At 43.5% G+C, this 20,333-nt stretch overlaps 1 long non-coding RNA gene across 2 annotated transcripts in view; it reads left to right on the forward strand.

Annotated features, from left to right (window-relative positions):
* Positions 1-2,338: 2,338 nt before the first annotated feature.
* The window catches only part of LOC144331060 (uncharacterized), a 43,268-nt gene continuing 25,273 nt past the window's right edge, over positions 2,339-20,333 (forward strand). For both annotated transcript variants that reach the window (XR_013397899.1, XR_013397900.1), the window contains exon 1: positions 2,339-2,678. This is a non-coding gene — a long non-coding RNA (uncharacterized LOC144331060). The remainder of the gene's footprint in view (positions 2,679-20,333) is intronic.

Genomic DNA, 20,333 nt, shown 5'->3' on the forward strand with positions numbered 1-20,333 from the left:
GCATGCAAATCAGATACAGGAAACCAGAGACTATTGTGATGTGGGAAAATTTCAGAGAAGTGGGGTTCAGGAAGGAGTAGAGGAGGAGAAACCGAGGGCAAGAGGATGCTGGCAGGGTCGTCATGTCCCAGGGCTGGGCGGCCTGGGGTGCAGAGCAAATTGAGGGAGTGTTGGAGACGCTGACTGATGAGCGGGGGAAGTGCTGTTCAGGCAGCTGCTTGGAGCAGAAAACGTGGGGTTCACAGTGCTCACCTGCAGGGAATGAGTAATAGAGAAACGGCAAAGGCAAATCATCCTTTACTGAAAACAACAACGAAACAAAGCAGAAAGGGGGTTCAAGGTGGTAACCGGAGGATACAGCAGAGCCAACGATCTCTTCCACCTCCAGAAATAAAACATCAGACCCAACCACCTCTTCCACCTCTAAAATAAAACAGGATCCAGACTACAGGAAAGAAGGAGGAAGACAAAGTGAAACAGAAGAGGTTGAAATCGTAGGAAAAGGGCAAAATGGAAACAAGGAAACAAACACTGTGTCGTTGTAGAAAAGCAGGGAGCGATGTGTAGGCAACGCGTGGAGGAATTATGTTTAAAGAAATGCAAAAAAAAAATGGAAACTTACAGCAGTAAGTGGATGTATAAAAGAAATCACAGGGAAACCAAAATCCCTTTAATACCATCATCATTTAAAATCCGTCACATGGGCCAGTCACAGTGGCTCATGCCTGTAATCCCAGAATTTGGGAGGCCAAGGCGGGTGGATCACTTGAGGTCAGGAGTTCGAGACCAGCCTGGCCAACATGGTGAAACTCCATCTCCACTAAAAAATACAAAAATGAGCCGGGCATGGTGCTGCGCAACTGTAATCCCAGCTACTTGGGAGACTGAGGCGGGAGAATCATAAACCCGGGAGGTGGAGGCTGCAGGAAGCTGCGATCACACCATTGTACTCCGGCTTGGGGGACAGACCAAGCCTCTGTCTCAAAAAAATAAAATAAATCCATCACATGGATACGAGGTTTCCATGTCAAGTCTCTGGGGACTCCTAGACTTAGAAAAATGATACTGATAATTTCATCACGAGAACCGAATGTAATTAGTGCAGCATTTTAAAAGAAAGATTTCTTAGCATCTAGCTGCTCTCAACGTTAGTGTGGCCTAATTTTATTATCTTTATCAAACTAACATTTGTTTGCAATCTTTCTTAATTATTTCGCATTTAGCTTTTTAGGGGTAACCCTTTTTTCCCCCATGCAGACACAGAGCGGCATTTGAGTGACGTTGATGTTTGTAGTTCTAGTAAAGGAGGCTCCCAGGCCTGCAGGCAGGTTCCGACAGCCTCATCAGCGCGGCTACTCTATTCCCTGGAAGGTCCTTGAGCTGGATAATCTATAGTCAGAAATAAGTCACTTTTATGGGATTCGAATGCAGCTTGAAGTAATCCTGACTCCAAAATGCTTCCCTCTTTGCTTGTCTGTGACCAGCATTACATGGATGAGAAACGGGACTTACCGGCAAGGAGACTGCGTAGATGCTGGAGTTATTCCTCCCTACTTCTCCTCACTGAACTCATATCCACCCAGCAAAGCACTCTCCCTCAGACGCACAGTCAAAGCGGCAGCAAGCCCCATTTCCTAGACACTCAAGAGCTGTTCTCTGTGCTGCAGCCGGGGCTGGCTTCAGACCCCTTGGGCGGGCTCCCAGGTAACCTACAGTGCAATGAGAGCGTCCATCTCCCCCTCCCCGTCCCGTGCAGAAGGCCACGTTGCCATCTTGACCGTTTTTCGCATCATCAATGCTAACCTCCTTACCAACCTTTCTAGCCCATAGACCAAAGCTGCACCCCTTCGTTAAAACACAGTTAAACTCCGACTAACCTAAAAAGAGGATTCTATTTGTTTAACATCAGGGAGCACTAATATAGCAAATATTTCTGGTAGCCATACACCCAAGGTCTGGGGGCTCCTGGGATTTTCACCCCCACTGAACAAGAACAGAGCCTGATCTTTTCCAGGGGCTGATATTAAGCATTACTCCTTCATTATTATTATTATTATTATTATTATTATTATTATTATTATTATTGTAAAGGAGGTTGTGGGAGCTCCACTTCAGCTGCTCAGGAAGAAGGACGCGATGCTGACTTGATCTTCTGCAGCCGTGGAGGGGGGATGGATGCTGTCCTCGTGCTGGAGGGTGCCTGGAAGCCCCATCCCATGGATCTGAAGAGCCCTCCTCCCCTCCCCTCCCCTCCCCTCCCCTCCCCTCCCCTCCTCTCCCCTCCCCTCCCCTCCTCTCCCCTCCCCTCCCCTCCCCTCCGGAGCTGTTTACGCAGCTTCTGGGAGAGATAGAGAAGTAATCGGTTTCATTATCTTCTGCATATCAACTTTTTTATTTTCTGAAATGCTTACGAATTTTTTCCTTTAATATTTATCACCTTATACTTTGGTAGCAGTATTTTGGAAAACTGTTAACGCCTGTCATCGTTTGGAAATTTCAAATAACTCTGACGTTGCCTTCTTGTATTGGTAACAGCAGTGCGGCCCCAAGCTGCCTGGCTTTGGGAGACCGAGGAGCCACGCTTGGAAATGCTTTGAAAGTGAGAAACTTCCAGAAACCTAGAAAAAGGATTTCTGGCCTCAGTATCTGAACGGGTCCTGGAGTTCTTTGCAGATGAGGTAATGTTTTGGTTAACTCACAGGTCAGACCTGCTGTCCTTAGGTAACTTGCCTGAGAGGTTTTTAACTGAAGGCCTGTGTTAGCACAAATAATATTTCCTGATGACAAGCGAGACCTTGATCTGGTCTTAAAGAACGCATTTTCTAACTTTCCCTGGGACTTTTTTGAATTGGCCGGCCACATATACCAGGGTTCTCAGAGGATCTTTTTCCCCTTTCTCTCTGTCTCTTTCTGGGTTTTTCCTATTACTAATTATACAGGCAAGAACGTAATGATTTCTGGTGTTCTTTCCTTTAAACCTCTACTTGGAGATCAGCAGCCCAGAAGCATAGATAAATAGGTCAGTTATTACTGACGTCACAGGGAACTCCTGGCTCAGATTAACCACCCGGAGATGGAAGCCTGAGCATATGCAACGGGGTTATTAAACGTAAAGTGCGGTCAGTTCATTTAACAACAAATTCCAGCAACAGATGATAGATAAAAATAGATCCTGAAGGATCTATATAGATCTAAATAGATGATCCATGAATCACGTAGTTAGGGAATAAAAGGACTCCAGTGTTTACCAGCGAATATAATTGGGTAGGCAGATTCAGACCCTGCACTTATCGGTGGATCCCAGCCCTAATTCCAGGAGGCCTCACCTCACCATGGGGCCTTCTGTTTCCGTAACCTAACTGGTTAAGCCAGGAAAGCTGTGAAATACCTTAGTTACTTGGTGAAAAGCCATGATTACCAGATTATTATCACATTCTCAAAAAGCCTTGCTGTGGGCTGGGCAGGTGCAGTGGCTCACGCTTGTAATCCCAGCACTTTGGGAAGCCAACGTGGGCTTGGGGCCAGGAGTTCAAGACCAGCCCAGCCAACATGTGGAAACCCCATCTCTACTAAAAATACAAAAAATTAGCAGAGCATGGTGGTGCATGCTTTGTAGTCCCAGCTACTTGGGAGGCTGAAGCACAAGAATGGCTTGAACCTGGGAGATGGAGGCTGCAGTGAGGGGAGATGGGGCCACCGCACCCCAGCCTGGGCGACAGAGCGAGACTCTGTCTCAAAACAAAGGACAAAAAAAAAAGAAAAAACTTTGCTGTGTTTCATGTTTTAAAAATTTTATTTTCCATAGTCTCCAATTCCCAGACATTTCCTGAGACTCCTCTTCATTCAAGAAATGTGGCGAAAGTCATAAATGAGAACAAACCCGTCCTTCTCACTCAGGGAAATTTCCTGGCAAAATGGAGCCTGGCACGTCAGTGCCTGGGGTTAGTTACTATCACTGCTGTTCGGGGACTGAGTCACAGCTTCCTCCAAGGCTTAGGGTGCCCCAGACACAAGCTAGTTTTCTAAAACTTTTCAAGGCATTCCAGCCCTCCTTCACTCCAGCCCCTGGTGTTATTCACTCACCTAATTCATCACATGCGTATTGTGTACAAAGGCACTCCCAGGACTCACAGAGGATACACATTGTTGTTAACCTCAAGGGACATTCCTCAAGGAATTAACCAAATTAGGAGATAGTTACCTGCGGGGGTCAGACAGGGAGCTGAGGACAGCGCCCGCCCGCCCAGAGGACAAGGTCCTGAAGTCCTGGTGTGTAGCTTCTGTGCTGTGCTTATCATTGTGCCTGGCACGTTAATCTCTCCATAAACTCGCGTCACTTAAATGAATGATTGAGTCAGAGCACAGGGCAGAGAGCTGTTTTGGAGGCCACTTATCTTCATGGCATAGTTACCCAGACATGAGACCAAAGGTGTTACCCAGACATGAGACCAAAGGTGGGTCCCAAAGACCCAGACATGAGACCAAAGGTCTCATATATGCATATATTTATTGTATTTTTCCCCAAAATTATTCCTTTATATTATTTTTACAATTATAAACGTATATTTGCAATCTGAAATGCTGAGTTTCTTTTTCACAGCAGGAGTAAATATCCAAATTTTCTTTTCTTTGTTTCTTTGTTTTTTTGTTTTTTTTTTTTCTGAGACAGGGTCCTCACTCTGTCACCCTACTGAGGTGCAGTGGTGAGATCACGGCTCACTGTAGCCTTGAACTCCCCAGGCTCGAGTGATCCTCCTACCTCAGCCTACCAAGTAGCTGGGACCACAGACACCCACCACCATGTGTGGCTAATATTTATTTTATTTATTTGTTTTTGAGATGGAGTCTTGCTCTGCCACCCAGGCTGGAGTACAGTGGCAAGATCTCGGTTCACCACAACCTCTACCTCCTGGGTTCAAGCGATTCTCCTGCCTCAGTCTGCTGAGTAGCTGGGACTATAGGTGCACACCACCATGCCTGGCTAATTTTTTGTATTTTTAGTAGAGATGGGGCTTCACTATGTTGGCCAGGCTGGTCTCGAACTTCTGAATGCCTGATCCACCCACCACAGCCTACCAGAGTGCTGGGATTACAGGGGTGAGCCACCACACCCGGCCAACTAGCTTTATTTCTTTCTTTTTCTTGTAGAGATAGTGTTTCGCTATGTTGCCCAGGTTGGAACTCCTGGGCTCAATTGGTTCTCCCACTTTGGCTTCCCAAAGCCTCACAAAGTCCTGGGATTATAGGTGTGAGCCACTGTGCCCAGAAAAAATTTCCTTTTTACTTCTGTACCCAGAGCTGACCTTACTTAAGCTGTAGAAGATAAAAAAACAAAATCACTACAGTATTAGTGGCCTCAATTGGAGCAGTTATTTCGAACTAATTGAAATCAGAAAAAAATTTTCTTTTTAATTCTGTACCCAGAGATGGCCTTACTGGGGCTGTGGAAGATTAAAGAAAATCACTAAAGTATTAGTAGTCTCCATTGAAGTAGTTATTTTGAACTAATTGATATGTATGTATTTTATTTGTAATTTAGAAAAATACTAATAATTCTGTCTCTTAATATACATTGGGAGTAGTAACTCTTAATGAATTGTTAGTAACACCCTTCACCCCCATCCCCTACACCCCTGTCTTACGTACAAGTTAAATTAAAGGGGTTGATAAATTCACTTTTCTGTCATTTTATTCAGCTCTAAATGCTCTGGTTATTTCAGAGCTCCCGGCTTAAGGAATTAGGATTCTCATCAAATACATAAACAAATGAGTATTTCTTTCCAAGATCAAAGCCAACCTTTGTTTTGACGATTGCTTTATATAAAAAAAAATGGTGGTGTTGATTTTTGTACACATTGTCCCTTTTGTTTATTGTCTAACATCATAAAAATATTGCTGCAAAAACAGCAGACATGGGTGGAGCTCTGTTGTCTTCACATTTCTCCAGGAAGTTTTTTTCTGAATGTGCTGTGCACTGTCCCAGGCTCAGCTGATACAATTAGAAAGAACTGCCCCCACCCACTCTCCCTGCACCCATCCATCCCCCACCCACTCTCCCTGCACCCACCCATCCCCCACCCACTCTCCCTGCACCCACCCATCCCTCACCCACTCTCCCTGCACCCACCCATCCCCCACCCACTCTCCCTGCACCCATCCATCCCTCACCCACTCTCCTTGCACCCACCCATCCCCCACCCACTCTCCCTGCACCCATCCATCCCTCACCCACTCTCCCTGCACCCATCCATCCCCCACCCACTCTCCCTGCACCCATCCATCCCCCACCCACTCTCCCTGCACCCATCCATCCCTCACCCACTCTCCCTGCACCCATCCATCCCCCACCCACTCTCCCTGCACCCATCCATCCCCCACCCACTCTCCCTGCACCCATCCATTCCTCAATCCCTTTTTATCACAGACTCTGGCCAGCGAGGAATGTTTTGCTTTCATCCTGATGCACGCTGTCCTCAGGAATGTTTAGCAAGAGGAGGGGGAAAAAAAAGTTTCATTCAAGGCCAGATGATCTCAGAGGTCATTTCCTACAAATGACCAGACCTTGACTTTAGCTTTCTCTTTCCTTATGCTGGTCTTCTTTGATAGCCTCTGAATGTCCTCACGAGCTAATGAACCATTTTAGTGAATTTTGACATCAATAAGACAACCTCTCAACTTCTAAGCCTTCCTCTCTTAGCCTGTTGTCCTCTTGCCTCAGGAGGAGGCTACTGACAAATGGAACTGATTGCACCTGTGTTTTCTGGACACAGTATCAATCTACATGGTGCTTTTTATGGGGGGTTGGCTGGGGTTCATAATATGAGTCAAGGTTCAAAAACAGAGGATTTTACATACACGTCTAGATTTCTATATTTTCTTGAAAACCCTGGAAATCTAGGAAGACTAGATCAAAATTTACTTGATTGGAGCAACTGGCCAGAGTTGAGTTCTCACTACACTTTGCCACAGTCTCCAGCACTCCCTACAGCCCTGCACTGAGGCAGATTACCACTTGCCAGCCACTGGGACGCTTCTGCACCTGTGTTTATCACTCCCAAGCATCACTTCTCAGAACATAACCTTCTTGGCCCATGTCAGCATTTGAGTTTGCAACCTCAACTCAACATCATATTTTCTTCATAAAACGGTAGCTTTGTCAGAGACATTTGAACTGGAGCAACTCCATCTTAAACAGGGGCTGGATAAAATAAGGCTGAGACCTACTGGGTTGCATTCCAGCAGGTTATGCATTCTAAGTCACAGGATGAGATAGGAGGTCAGCACAAGATACAGGTCACAATAAACCTGATAAAATCTGATAAAACAGGTTGCAGTAAAGAAGCTGGCCCAAACCCACCAAAACCATAATGGCGGTGAGCGTGACCTCTGGTCATCCTCACGGCTCATTGTATGCTAATTATAATGTATTAGCATACTAAAAGACACTCCCATCAGCACCATGACAGTTTACAAATGCCATGGCAATGTCAGAAAGTTACTGTGCATGGTCTAAAAAGGGGAGGAGCCCTCAGTTCGGGAATTGCCCACCCCTTCCCTGGAAAATGCATGAATAATCCACCTCTCGTTTAGCATATGAGCAAGTAATAGCAAGTATCCTTAGACAGGCACCCCATGCTGCTGCTCCGCCTTTTATTCCTTGATTTTCTTAATAAACTTGCTTTCACTTTACTCTGTAGACTTGTCCTGAATTCTTTCTTGTGCAAGATCCAAGAACCTTCTCTTGGGGTCTGGATCACGACCCCTTTCATGTAACAGCTTTGAGGGTTTTTGTAGAGATAATCCAACTAAATTGCATTACCGTTTCTTAACCTGTGCCACAGTAAGATAAGATTCTTTGCCCTGTCTTTTACCAGTAGCCACCTGGTATCACTGGCGTCACCTTTAACACCTAACAGGGGACCTTACCCATAAACATCATTCCGTCTACATTTTATAAAGCATTCTTCAAATGCATGAACTTATTTAGATCTCAGAACTTATTTAGACAATTCAGAAAGGCAAGTTTCATCATCTCTAGTTTATAGATGGGAAACTCAAGTTTAACGACAGTAAGTTGCCCGAAGTCACACAGTGAGCGAGAGATTTGAGAGGAGGAGATCTGAACCCAGAAGACCTGGGACTGAGCGCCCCAAACTCGATCCCAGGTCTTCTGGCTTCAAACCTCACCCTCTTTCTACAATAAGATGTTGACTCTTTGATACATTCTGGTCCAACAGTTTAAAATCTGTATGTATTACTGTCAAGAAAAATAGGCACTGGCCGGGTTTTATGGCTCAAGCCTGTAATCCAGCACATTGGGAGGCCAAGGTAGGTGGATCACATGAGGCCAAGAGTTCAAGAGCAGCCTGGCCAACATGGTGAAACCCTGTCTCTACTAAAAATATAAAATGTAGCCGGACACGGTGGTGCATGTCTGTAATCCCAGCTACTTGGGAGGCTGAGGCATGAAAATTGCTTGAACCCGTGAGACAGAGGTAGGTTGCAGTGAGCTGAGATTGAGATTGCACCAGTGCTCTTCAGCCTAGGCAACAGAGCGAGACCTTGTCTCAAAAAAAAAAAAAAAAAAAAGAAAAAAAGAAAAAGAAAAAGAAAAGAAGACTAGGTACCTAACCAGCCTTCTAGAAGTATCCAGCTAGATGTTTTTAAAGACAAAGATTATGAGTATTTAATAATAAGGCGAAAAGAAAAATGACTATAGAGAGTGGCTTCTGGGTTTAGAGGATCTTTGCAATCATTCATCAGAGAACCGACAGCATTCATTCCACTGTTACCATATATACTTCTGACTTTGTGCATATTTTCATGGTAACAGAGTTGTATGAATGCTGTCACTTCCTTGATAAATCATCACATGGCAAGTCATGATTTGATGGTGAGAGATAAGGAGTGTGCTGACTTTTTGATGTTCATGTTGGTATTACAATAGAAATTTTCCTTTCCATATAGATTTCTGGATAGCTCTATATTTGGTTGCTAACTGGTGGTGAAAGCAAACTGATGATGGTGTTACTACCTTTCTTTAGCCAGTTTAAAATGATGACAAAAAGCTAGACTTGGGAGGGCTTAACCTGCATGTGTATTCAGCTGAGACCTGTTTTGGTTACCCGCATCTTTATATCTGTGTGAAGGTGTGAGGTTTCCAAGCAAAAGGTGGCTGCAGTTAATTTGCTCTCAACTGCCCGTCACCTTCTGTGCCTCCGTGGCCTGTCAGGGTCCTAAGGAGAAGGAGGGCTGCTTTTCCCGAGTGGAGGGCTCTGATTTCCAGCCCTCCAGCAGCCTGCCCTCCACCACTCCCCGCATGGGAGCAGATATGATGTGCGTCCACCCCGCCGTCTCGGGCATGGCTTCAGCTGTTTCTGTGTCAACGATTTCCTCCCAGGACCTCTGCTGCGCGGCATTACTTCTCAATTACATGTGGCCGAGACATTTTCCCTTCTTTTTGACATTTCTGAAATGCCATTTGATACGTTAACTGACGCTGTTCTTTTGGCTGGAGCAATTTATAAAAGGTGTGTTTCTTTCCACCTCTGCTTTCTCCCAGGACTACCGCTTACACACTGGAGAGCTTTCTCTGGTCATGTGAGACTGCTGTCTGTGACACCGTGAAAAAGCAATGGTGATATTCTCAAGGCTGTTCTGTAGAATAGGATATATAAATATATTGATGAGTTTCAAATATTTTAAAAAAACATATTTTGTAAAATCATGTACCATAAAGGAGAAAAAAGCAATTCATGTGATGTCCCGAAACCACCAAATGCATGATCTAATTCATTTCTGGACAATGGTTTTGAATAGAATCATGAGGAAGGAATAGCTTGATCAATGCTTTCATATGTCCTCCAGAAACTGAATTTATATCAACCCATTCTCTTGCAGGAGAGAGCAAGTCGTCTTTGAACTTTCTTTTTGATTTCCAGCTCAATACGAAAAAAAAAAAACTTTTTGCAAGAATCCTTTCTTGACTTGAAGACACTTGGGTGTATTCAATCGGATCATGAGCCTCTGTCCACAGGGAAACGTGTTCTTATGACCCATATTCCAGCCCTTACCCCCCTGTTTTCTATGGGAACATCACAGCCCCTAAAAAAGTCAAATTGTGTAAGGAACCGCAGTAAGAAATTTGAAAATGAAGGGAAGAGTTAGTTGAAAGCCACGTCCACAAGTATTTGCATCGAGGTTCAATGTTAAGAAATTCCCTCACTGGGACTTTTTATAATTGCAGTGAATTAGACGAAAATAGATTTCAGTTTAAAAAATGGACGGTTGACTTTCTTTATCAGTGAAACTACATTTAACATGATGGACTAGAAGAGAAAATCCTAAAGGGGGAAATATAAATTGGCTGATTTGTGGTTGTAACCTGACATTCTAAAGACAGAGGAAAATGAAGTCAACTTGCCTGTAAACAGCTGGGCGTGTGGTTTTCAGCTGTTGTTTAACCTTCTCAAGGTTTATCACTGTATGTGGACTGTTTACCCTTTCCTCTCTTTCTGCTTTTCTCTTAGGCATTTATCTGATTTCTTACTTTCCTATCAGCCCCTCCCTGCCTTTTCTCTCACTTAGCCCTTCCCCTCAAAGCCCTCAGTATTGATGTTGGATTGAGGAGACGGGATCAGAGATAGTATCAGAGAAGGGTGGAATCTGTTTCTGGTGGAGGGAAGGTTGCATCAGCCACTCCCCTCTGCTCCCGTAGGCCATTCCTAGCGAAGCGTGTCTGTCTCACTGTGAATCCAAAACAGAGGTGTCCAGAGGAGATTTACTCCTTCAGTAATATATCCACTAAAAGATTCAGCCATATACCAGGTAGAGCAAGTTAAAAAAAAAAAATGTTGACTGGCCTAGCCTCTGCAGTTGTGATATGTACAGATATTATTGACGGATTCATATATAAACCTCTGAGTTCCCCTGTAGAAAAAGCTACTTTGGGCTGGGTGCAGTGGCTCATGCCTGTAGTCCCAGCACTTTGGGAGGCCGAGGCAGGTGGATCACTTGAGGCCAGGAGTTTGAAGTCAGCCTGACCAACATGGTGAAACCCCGTCACTACTGAAAAAATAAAAATTAGCCGGGCATGGTGGCATGTACCTATAGTCCCAGCTATGTGGGAGGCTGAGGCAGGAGAATTGCTGGAACCCAGGAGGTGGAGGTTGCAGTGAGTCGAGATCACGCCATTGCACTCCAGCCTGGGCAACAAGAGTGAAACTCCGTCTCAAAAAAAAAAAAAAAAAAGAAAAAGAAAAAAAATGTTGGCGTGTGCGGTCTAGGAAGGAACGTGCTATTCCACCTCCTGTTTGCCTCACTCCTTGCTTATCTCAGCTCTACTACTACTTTTCTGTCATTATTATTGTTACCGTTAATTTTGGGAGGTAGTAAGATAGCTCTCCAGCCAACCTGTCTTGCTCCTATCCTGGCTGCATCCTTTCCTGGCATGTGATGTTGGGTGAATCACCTGGTAAATCTGTTATTTCATAAATGCTGATTGTTAGCACTGGTTCCTCCTCTAAGTTCTCTATTAGTCTCCCTTTCCTGCCCCTGCTTATCATTCTTGTGCTACATTGTCTTATCTTCCTGCTGGTGGCTAAGGCATCTTATCCTTTGACTAACTGTCCTGGGGTGGGCCCCCCCACAAGCTGACTGCGTGGCCAGAGCTTTGCTTATTTCCTTAAGGGCACTGACGTCCACGCGCTGCTGTCCTCTTCTGAGTTTCCTGTCACCCTGGCTGGAGCGTGACTCCTCAGGGGATAGAGCATCTCCCACGTTTGTCTCCATTGCCAGTATCTAGGGCCTAATGCAGAGTATTACAAAGAAGGGAAAAACTGGATGAATCAGTGAATGAGTAAATTATACATTTGCTTTAAGCCACAAATAATACACATTTAGAAAGTGTTTGAGGCAAAATGTTTCTGAAGCTGCTTATGTGTCTCATAAATTATCTTTTTCCGATGACTAATATGGCAGTTTACTTGACTGGCCATAGATATTACTTTATTTTATTTTACTATTTTTTTTTTCCTTTTTTTTCTTTATTGAGACGGAGTCTCGTTCTGTCGCCCAGGTTGCAGTGCAGTGGCGCGATCTCAGCTCACTGCAACCTCCACCTCCTGGGTTTGAGCAATTCTCCTGCCTCAGCCTCCTGAGTAGCTGGGACTACAGGCACCTGCCACCTTGCCCAGCTAAGTTTTTGTATTTTTAGTAGAGATGGAGTTTTGCCATGTTGGCCTGGCTGGTGTCGAACTACTGACCACAGGTGATCCACCTGCCTCAATCTCTCAAAGTGCTGGGATTACAGAGGTGAGCCACCATGCCTGGCTGACTGGCCATAGATTTTTAAAAAGAAGTTGCAGAGGTCTAGAGTCCCAATGGGAAGATTGGTGGCATTTTTCTAACCTTCTTCATCTCGAGATAGCAGAATCTGATAATTGCAATTTATATGTTCCTGTGTTTTGTGGAAGGCAACCTACGCATTTAATCAGAAGTGGATTTTCCATGGAACTAAAGCAGCTGTGGGGCCTCCCTCAAGAGTTCACATGGTCATACGTTGTATGTATTTCTCAAAAGTGATGTAACCACACTGGTTAAGGTCGCCGTTTCTTTTCGCTTTGACTTATCCACACTGCAGCTGGTGGTGGAAGCTACAGGGAACTTTTGGGGCCTCAGAGGAAGTTAAGTTGGGATTATGCCATTTTAGTAGCAATTGAGAAAGTCATTTGGGAATGTTTCAGTAAAGTGAGAAATTCCAGACTTCTAAATTTGTGACTTTAGATGATACCATTTTTAGGCATCCTTAAAGTTACATGCAGGCCAGGTGTGGAGGCTTATGCCTATAATATCAGAACTTCGATGGGAGGCCAAGGTGGGAGGATTACTTTAGCCCAGGAGTTCGAGACCACCCTGGGCAATGTAGGGAGACTCTATCTCTACAAATTAATTAAAAAATTAGCTGGGTGTGGTGGCATACGCCTGTGGTCCCAGCTACTACGGAGACAGACAGGAGGATCGCCTGAGTGCAGGAGGCTGAGGCTGCAATGAGCTGTGATCATGCCACTGCATTCCAGCCTGGGCAACAGAGTAAGACTCAGTCTCAAAAATAAAATAAAATAAAATAAAATAAAATAAAATAAAATAAAATGAAATAAAATAAAATAAAATAAAAGTTATTTACAAAAGAACTGAGAGAAAAATCAGATAAAAATCAATAAAACATGAAACAGAAGCAATAGGAATAATGACATCTGTAGAAGTTATTCTCAGGCTGAGAAGTAAATTGTACAAGAATGTTTAGGATCATACTGAAAGTAGCAATTTACTGAAAAAAAAGATAAGTTTCAAATAGGAAGATTAAACAGTAATTTACAACTAGTTATTCCACACAAATAATGAGATGTCCTGACATTTTTAAAGTTAATGTGTGAAAGAAGTTGATGGCGGTTTTCCCAAATTCGACCAGGAACCTCAAAAATTTATCTGATATTATCAACAAGGAGTTGCAAAACTGAAAGTCACTTCTCTAAGCTATGAAAAACTAGTTTTGGATGACAGCTACTGTGGGAAAAACGGAATAATCTCTCTGCTATCTCTACAAAAGGATGTTACAAAATCATTGACACAAAGAAGCACTCAAAGAACAGGTCACTAAAAAATATAGGAAAGTTGTGTTTGAAATATGCCAGGCAGTGACTCAATCAAGTATTATGTAATTCTTCTGGAATGTGTGATGCTTATGGTAGTTGTCATCTTTATAAGATTCATATTTATTGTGATTTCTCTTTCCCCAAAAATGAGGACTTTAATATTTGTATTTTGGATTCTTGTTAATAAAATGAGATCCTTAAGGTATGTGAGCATCAGACTCCACAAACCCTAGATCTCCTCCTGGAATCAGTTTACATGCTCTCTCGTTCAGAATTTTTTTTTTTTTTTTTGTTTTTTTGATGGAGTCTTTCTCAGTCACCTGGGCTGGAGTGCAGTGGCACCATTTTGGCTCACTGTCACCTCTGCCCCCAGAGTTCAAGTGATTCTCCTGCCTCAGTGTCCTGAGTAGCTGGGGCTACAGGAGCACACCACCGTGCCCAGCTAATTTTTTGTACTTTTAGTAGAGATGGGGTTTTGTCATGTTGGCCAGGCTGGTCTCAAGCTTCTCACCTCATGATCTGCCCACCTTGGCCTCCCAAAGTGCTGGGATTACAGGCATGAGCCTCCGCACCCAGCTTCTATTTCAGATTTCTGATGGCTGTACTCTCATTGCACTAATATCCATGAACTGAGAGACTTTATATCACTCCTCCACAGTCTCTAGTTAGTCAGCTGTTGATTAGTTTTGTAAGCCTGTGTGAAAAACTTCCATTTCTTTTTTAAAGAAGATTTCCATTTGTATTAATGTTGACTAAACTTCTTTTGGAAGACTGCAGTGATCAAGGCGAGAAACGCTGAGGTAACATATGAAAATTGGGTTGGCACATATTTAAAACAATGCATCTAAATTATGGGAACTCGAATATTGACTCATCTGGGTAGCAAATAACACTGTCAAAGAATTCAAGTCACAGAATAGGCTACCATTCCAACTATCTGCCTACTTTGCAGAAAGGAGTCCTAGATTAGAAGGACTTCGAAGATTTTTGTAAACAGCAATTTGCATTGGCAAGGGATATAAATTTGGGTGGAAGTGTCCAGCTTTAAAATTATTTTATAGGCAATTATCTCTCCTGGTAGGGTTAGAGTACAGACTCCTAAAGAATGTGGTGGCAGTTGTTATGAAAGTTTAGTTCTAATTTTTGAAGGAAACAAACCAATACCCTCTGTATGACCAATACTGCTTTAGCAGTGAAAGTAGTTTGTTTCCAAAGAGGAGAATGTTTGCTCAGGCATTTGCTTAATGCATAGTTAAGTAATATATATATTGTTTCTATTCAGAAGGACAACTTGAGCTAGACTCGCCTACAACTTTTTTCCCCATCATTCCCAAATTTCTGTGGTGTGCCCCGTATTGTTCTTTCCTGTTCTTGAATTACTTTCTTTACTTGTCATCCAGAAAAAACTCTGTCTTCTGATTTTCCTTCTACCTACCTTTCTTTGCATTTTCAACATCTAAACATTAAACATTAGCACACTTGGGGCCTTTTGACTCTTCAGAGTTCTAAATACCATATAATAATAATCTCTCACTTTTTGTCTCTATCCAAGTCTTACACAGTGAACTCCAGATTTGTACGTACAGTTACCGTCTCATCGTTTCCACCATATGGATGTTTTAACTTCACACATCAAAAGCCAAACTCCTGACTTAATCTTTTCTGACCTGCTCCTCTGGCAGGTGTATCCGCCTGTGTCAGTCATCTCCATCACCCCAGTGGCTCAGGCAAACATCTTGGATGCATTCTTGACTCTCCAACTTCTTTAGATTCCATATCTTATTTAAGTGTAAACCCAACTGATTTCACTCTCAACATCCCATCATTTTCCCTGCTACTACTACCCTGGTCTAAGATGTGACCATCTTTGCCTGCATAATTGCAACAGCCTCTTGCCCTTCAGCTTTCAACCATTGCGTTGTGAATTAGCTACCTGTTACCATGTAACAAATTGCTCCAACCTTAGTGATTTCCAGAGTAATATAAATGCTGAGAACAACAAACATTTATTATCTCACAGTTTCTGTGGGTCAGGAGTCTTAAGTTCACATTAGCTGAGTACCTGTAGCTCAGGGTCCCCCAGGAGGTCACAGCGAGGTTGTCCTCCAGGGCCGCAGTCTCATCTGAAGGTGCGACTGGGAGAATTTGCTTCAAAGCCCACTCACATGGTTGTTGCTGGACTCTGGGCCTCACAGGTTGACGGACTGAGGGTCTCTGTTTCTCACTGGCTGTTGGTCAGAGGCCACCCTAGTTCCACGACAGCTGTCTGCCCTCAGAATGAATAAGCAAGAGAGTGGGAAACTGCACCCAAGTTGGAAGCCACAGTCTTCATGTACCCTAATCCCAGAAGTGACCTTCCAGCACTTCTGCAGTATTATATGTATTAAGAACAAGTCCATAAGTCTAGTGCACACTTAAGGAAAGGGTATTACACCTGGGCATGAGCACCAAGACATGGGGGCTCTGGGGGTCGTCTTGGAGGCTAAGGTGTGTTCTCCACAGTTCAGCCATTACATCACAGTAAAGTGGGAAGGTTGCTTCTAGCTCCAAATCCTTCAAGGATGTCCCATTTTGCTCAGAGCTTGTATTGCCTAGGACCCCTGCACAATCTGTCCCCACCCTATGCACCCTCATTACTTCTCTGATTTGATCTCCTATTACACACCCCTTTTTAAATATTTTATATATATATACACACACATATATATGTATATGTATGCTTATTCTATAACCTTTTTCTTTTTTTTTTGAAACGGTCTCCTTCTGTCGCCCAGGCTGGAGTGTAGTGGTGTGATCTTCTTGGCTTACTGCAACCTCCACCTCCTGGGTTCAAGTGATTCTTCTGCCTCAGCCTCCCAAGTAGCTGGGATTATGGGTGCTCACCACCATGCATGGCTAATTTTTGCATTTTTAGTAGAGATGGGGTTTCAGCATGTTGGCTGGGCTGATCTTGAACTCCTGACCTCAAGTAATCCACCCACCTCAGCCTCCCAAAGTGCTGGGATAACAGGCTTGAGCCATCCGCCCGGCCCTCTTTAAATATTTCTTCCTCAGGGTCTTTGCCTCTACCTGGAATGTTCTCCCCTTGAAGACCCCTCCAGGTCTTTGTAGGCATCCCCTTCCCCTGTCTGGCCCTGCTATCCAGCTCTGTGCTTTATCTAGAGCCATGGCATAGGAGGCGGCCTGAGACATGACACGGCTGCATCATGCCCAGCTTGTTGAGCACCATGTGACCTCCCTGCAGGTGAGGACATTTGTCTGCATTGTTTTCTGCTTGCTCAGGACCTGGCATGAAAGAGGCACTCGACACATCTTTGCTCTTCTTGCATTTTTTCATGATTAGGCATATTCTGTTTTGGCTCCTTGTAGAGATCTTCAATTAGGTTCAATTTGCTAAATATGTAAACCTATAAATTTTAGGATGCTTTTATCCAGAGCTGTTTCATTTCATCATCTTTCCAACCCTGGGAAGTAATGGTTTTTATTATTATTATGATTATTATTATTCCTTCTTTACCTTTGAGGAAGCTCAGGCCCAGACAGCTTCACAGTCAGGACCCAGCAAAGCCAAGCTGATGCTTGGATCTTTGATTGAAACAGTGCTCATTCACCTTTTTATACTGCCCTTTAGAAAGGGTCAGTGATGGCCGGGCCTGGCAGCTTATGCCTGCAATATAAGCACTTTGGGAGGCCGAGGCGGGAGGATTGCTTGAGCCCAGGAGTTTGAGACCAGTCTGGGCAAGATGGCGAAACCCTGTCTTTATAAAACAATACAAAAAGCAGCCAGTCATCATGGTGCACATGCCTGTGGTCCCAGCTACTCTGGAGGCTGAGGCAGGAGGATTGCTTGAGCCTGGGAGATTGAGACTGCAGTGAGCCGTGACCACACTCTGCACTCCAGCCTGGGCAACGGTGAGATACCTTGTGAAAGAAAAGAAAAGAGGAGAAGAGAAGAGAAGAGAAGAGAAGAGAAGAGAAGAGAAGAGAAGAGAAGAGAAGAGAAGAGAAGAGAAGAGAAGGGAAGGGAAGGGAAGAGAAAAGAAAGAAGAAAAAAAGAGAGGATCAATGAGATGGTAGCACTTTGACACACTTTTTCCATGCACTGTTTTAACTGAAGATAATTATCTAGGAAACTAGGAAGAAACAGCAAAATTAGATAAAATGATTGCAAAATTGAATGAGAGTTAGCTTATGAAGAATCAAAAGCACTAACCAAGACACAGCGTAAAGATGACTGAAGTAGGCCCGGCACGGTGGCTCATGCCTGTTATCCCAGCATTTTGGAAGGCTGAGGTGGGTGTATCATTTGAGGTCAGGAGTTCAAGACCAGCCTGTCCGACATGATGAAACCCCGTCCCTACTAAAAATATAAAAATTAGCTGGGTGTGGTGGTGGGCGCCTGTAGTCCCAGGTACTGAGGAGGCTGCGGCAGGAGAATCCCTGGAACCTGAGAAGGGGAGGCTGCAGTTAGCTGAGATCACACCACTGAACTCCAGCCTCGGTGACAGAGTGAGACTCCATCTCAAACAAATAAACTAAAAAACCCACTGAACTAAAAGTCAGGATACGTGGTTTAAGGGCTAACTGTTCTTATATAAAATATACAACTTTGGAAATTATATTCACACTTGCTGAGCTTTGGGTTTCTTATCTATAAAATGGGGCTAAAAATATCTACTTCAATGGCAGGGCATGGTGGCTCACGCCTGTAATCTCAGCACTTTGGGAGGTCCAGGTGGGATGACCGATTGAAGCTAGGTGTTTGAAATCAGCCTGGGCAACATTGCAAGACCTCATCTCTACTGAAAGTAAAAACATGAGCTGAGTGTGGAGGCCCATGTCTGTAGTCAGCTATTCTAGAGGCTGAGGCAGGAGGATTGCTTGGGCCCAGGATTTGGAGGCTGTAGTGAGCTATGATAGCAGCACTGCATTCCAGCCTGGGCCACAGATTGAGACCCTGACTCAAAAAAAAAACAAACAAACAAAACCACACACACAAAATGTGTTCTATGCTCGTTCCGTGGGTGATGGGATTTTTTGTGCCCCAAACCTCAGTATTGTGTAATATAACCGTGTAACAAATCGGCACATGTTCCCCTGTATCTAAAATAAAAGTTGACGAAAAAACAAAAAAAATCTACTTTATAAAAGTGATTATGTGAGAACATACTGTGGAAAAAAACATTTCAAATTATATCCCTATATGAGGGTAAGGCATCACTGCCATAACTTTGAAAAATAGTGTGTTTTAACTAGAAATGCTGAGCCTCCAAACAATCTAAACATTTAAATGAATGTATTTTAAATTCATCTATGTGAAATGTATAAAATTTATAATAGTCATGTAATGACCAAGTTATATAGAGACTTATTAGATCAACCAGTACGTATTGAGTTCTCATAACATTCTTAACAATATGTCAGTTTCTATGTTGAGAATCAAAGGAATATACACTCCCAGTCTGGGTGTAGTGGCTCACAGGTGTAACCCCAGCACTTTGGGAGGCCAACATGGGTGGATCACCTGAGCCCAGGAGTTTGGGACCAGTCTGGGCAACACAGTGAGACCCATTTCTACAAAAACTACAAAAAATTAGCCAGGCATGGCGGCACAGGCCTGTGGTATACAGGTGTACCTATGTAGCTGGGGCTACATAGGAAGCTGAGGTGGGAAGATCTCTTGAATCTGGGAAGTTGAGGCTGCAGGGGGCCACGATTATGCCACTGCACTCCAGCCTGAGTGTGACAGATCAAGATCCTGTCTCAAAACAAAACAAAACAAAAGGTACCCTACCAGATTCTTTCCATAAGAAAATTAACAAATGACTACACATGTACTTATACATTCAAAATAATTTAAGTAATGAAACATGATATGAGAAAGTATACATTTTCCCCTTGATTTATTAATGCTGTCAACATTGAATGCATGTGTGTTATAATTAGTCTCAATTTCTAAAATGGGATCATTAGCTCTTGGGTGTGCTCTTACATTTGTGAGCCCAGCACCACACTTTCAGTTCGATGTACTGCTGGGACACAGGATTCAGGTGCATTGCTACCAAGCGGGATCTTGATTTAGACGTCATGACTTAGCAGTCAACTCCCTTTATCCCTTTAACAGGACAGAGTAAAAGTTCAGTCTGTTTCAACTCTATTAGATTTCCTCTTAATTAGTTTATTTTTACACACAAAAAATAGTTATGAAGGATAGTGCACAGTTTGGATAACTTTAAAAGTTATGTATCAGGTTTGGTGCAAAGGTACCAAAAATTGTGGTTGGTTTTAACCTCAATTACTTTTGCACCAACCCAATGAAATGTTTGCTCCCATGACCCAATGAAGAGTTAGGGCATCATCTTATTAGGACATCACTCAGAAGGCTGGCCACTCTCTGGGCATCATAATCCTGAAAGAAATGGTCATGCAACATCTATTGTTTTGGAATTAATTGACAGCAATGCATAAAGGTGTGTGGTTGATTTGTTCTATTGTTTTTCATTTGAGAATGTATTAAGCCATCCGAGGAATATGTTGAACAGACTGGACTTTTTGTTTGTTTGTTTGGCAACCTATATTGTCAATCATTATAAGCACAAGTACATTCAAGATACCATCAATACCTTCTGTGGGGTTCTCCACACACTTTCCAGGGGATGTTGGCTCAGGGATGGGCCGTTT

This window comes from Macaca mulatta, chromosome 9 (genome assembly GCF_049350105.2).
Source record: "Macaca mulatta isolate MMU2019108-1 chromosome 9, T2T-MMU8v2.0, whole genome shotgun sequence".
NCBI lineage: Eukaryota > Metazoa > Chordata > Mammalia > Primates > Cercopithecidae > Macaca > Macaca mulatta.